This window comes from Penaeus monodon, chromosome 10 (genome assembly GCF_015228065.2).
Source record: "Penaeus monodon isolate SGIC_2016 chromosome 10, NSTDA_Pmon_1, whole genome shotgun sequence".
Taxonomy (NCBI): domain Eukaryota; kingdom Metazoa; phylum Arthropoda; class Malacostraca; order Decapoda; family Penaeidae; genus Penaeus; species Penaeus monodon.
The window spans coordinates 12,885,062-12,887,967 of NC_051395.1; the positions used below are offsets into that span (position 1 = coordinate 12,885,062).

At 32.8% G+C, this 2,906-nt stretch overlaps 1 long non-coding RNA gene across 1 annotated transcript; it reads left to right on the forward strand.

Annotated features, from left to right (window-relative positions):
• The first annotated feature begins 105 nt into the window (after positions 1-105).
• Positions 106-1,583, forward strand: LOC119577460. The gene is made up of 2 exons (XR_005229125.1): positions 106-222; positions 1,102-1,583. It is a non-coding gene; the product is annotated as an uncharacterized LOC119577460 (long non-coding RNA).
• The last annotated feature ends 1,323 nt before the right edge of the window (positions 1,584-2,906 follow it).

The window sequence follows — 2,906 nt, forward strand, 5'->3', positions numbered from 1 at the left end:
TAGGTGGAAATAAGCAGTAAATTTTCATTGGAAATGAGTAACCAGTGTTAAGCAGATAACCCATATGACAGTTGCATATCATAGTTTAAATATGTTTGCATTTAGATCTCAGGCACCGGCGACCTGATTGTGCGACGGCTGAGTGCACAGGGTCGCACACGGTACACGTGCAGGGTGACCAGCACGCGGTTCTCTGCCCTCAGTGACACTGTATTAACTGAAGTAAGTCTTATAATGATTATTTCTGATATATATACATATATGTATGATATATATATATATATATATATATATATATATATATATATATATATATATATATATATTTATATATATACACAATCATACGCACGTGCATACTCACACACACACACACATATATTCATATATACGTGTGTGTGTGTGTGTGCATGTATATGTATACAAATGTGTAAATATAGATATACAGTATACCTTTCCTCTTTCTTTCTCTGGCTATCTATTTTCTTTCTCCCTCTATCTATTAGTTTCTATATATATGTATATATATATATAAGTACACTTATCTATTTATTCATTTTGATATGTACATATGTATTTATGTGGATATCTATACACCAATACACACACATATATATATGCACACACACACATATACATGTGTATGTGTATATGTATACATACACATACGTTTATATATGTGTGTGATGTGTCAGGGAAACCACCATGACAGATTTTCCCTTGTATTTGTGGCAGACATCTCTGAAAATGGCCCTCAGTCCAGCGTAAGAGGGGTGAATGGTGTCATGGAGAAAATGGATGCCAAAAAAGACTTGTTGTGGGACAGAACACTAAAATAATATATGTATATATATATCTTTACTTATTCATTTATGCACACACACACACACACACACACACACACACACACACACACACACACACACACACATATATATATATATATATATATATATATATATATATATATATATATATATGTATGTTTGTGTTTACATATGTATGTATGTATGCATATGTGTACGTGTATGTGTGTGTTTTGCATGCATATATTTATACTCATGAGTGTTTGTACTTATATGTATGAATATATATTTCCAGATGGTGACTATGTAATGCCCATCGAATCGCACTTGAAGATGACGCTGAAGACCCGCTTCGAAGCTGACCTCTCTGAATTACTCCCGTGTATTATGACTGATGATGTACCTTCTTCATAACTTTATCAGATTAGTTGTGTGACTGAATTTGCTCTGGAAATCCAAGGCTCTTAGAGAGAAAGCATTAGAGGAACACTTAGATTAACTTTTCCTTTATTTCCCACTGTAATTAGCAGGAGGAAATCAGGTAATGTCTTTCTCTCTCAGGAAGATTAATGTTTATATATTGATAGCAGCTGCTACGCATATGACATTTACATCGTGACACGTGTACTGTAGTATTATTTTGCAGATACAAGTTCCTTTTTTTCCTATTTATATCACAATCGCGCAGATGAATTGTAATGAGCTTGGTAGCTAACAATAATATTGAGTTTGTTACTTAGTTACATTATAACATCAAATAAAATTGTAAAGTTGAATTGACTCATTCCTTTCGAAACCGGTGTATGAATATTATTTTATTTCCCCAGATTCAGTAAAATTCATATTTAATTGGCCAAACAACTTGTTTGTTTGTGTGATATAATAATTTATTCATATATACTTATCTAAACACATACGCACATATAGTATACATAAACATAAATATGTGTGATATAGTCATTTATTCATTCATACATATACACATAGACACATACACATATGTATATACACACACACACACACACACACATATATATATATATATTTAGACATCTGTGTGTATATACATATATTTATATATATACCCAAATGATATATATATATATGTGTGTGTGTGTGTGTGTATATATGTATTTGTGTGTGTTTGTATGCGTGTATGTGTTTGTGTGCATGTGTATATATTTGCATATAGTTTAGTTGTATATATATATATGCATGTAGTAATATAGTTTAAGTATATATTAATACTATATATAATTTCTATATATATATATATAATATATATGCATTATTATACATATATTCATGTGTACATGCAGGCGCTTGCGTGTTACATATATATATTAATACATGTGTATGTATATATACACACATATACGTGAGTGTGTGTGCGCGCGCGTGTGTGTTTTTTTGTGTGTATGTATAGATATATGTGTGTGTATGCATGTGTGTGTGTATGTATGTGTGTGTGTGTGCAAGGATAGGCAAGGTTATTGAAGATTGTCTTCCGAGCGACCAAGCTACGTTTTCTTAGCTGTTTTCTGAACGTTATTATATCTCACAAAAAAGCGAGTTGTCAAAATATAATTATACATTTGCGCAAAGTATCCCGATCCCTTTTCTTTCCCTCATTATTACATTTTCTTTCCGGTCACGGGCGCACATCTGTTTTGCGACGGAATAGAAAATTCTTGAATAAACGGCTTACTCAAGGAATGGTTGCGGAACAGTTTGCTTGGAAGCCAGTGCTTTTGCTGCAAGAAGACCCCGGAAAGAGGTCCTCTGTCTCGTCGGCAAGAGGTTCGGGTATAGCTGGCAAAAAAAATTTCATTTTTTGTTAAAATGTGATGGAAAATGTCAATTTAACATATTTCGTGCATCTGCGTGCCTGTGTACACACAGACACAAACACACACAAGCACATGCACACACATACGAACATACACATGCACACACACATGCACACACACACACACACACATATATATATATAAGTATTGATGTGCATCTGTGCATAAAAAATAAACGAATAAATAAATAAATAAATAAATATATATATAGCCACCTGTCACAACTTGTGCGTCTGATGATGATTTAAGG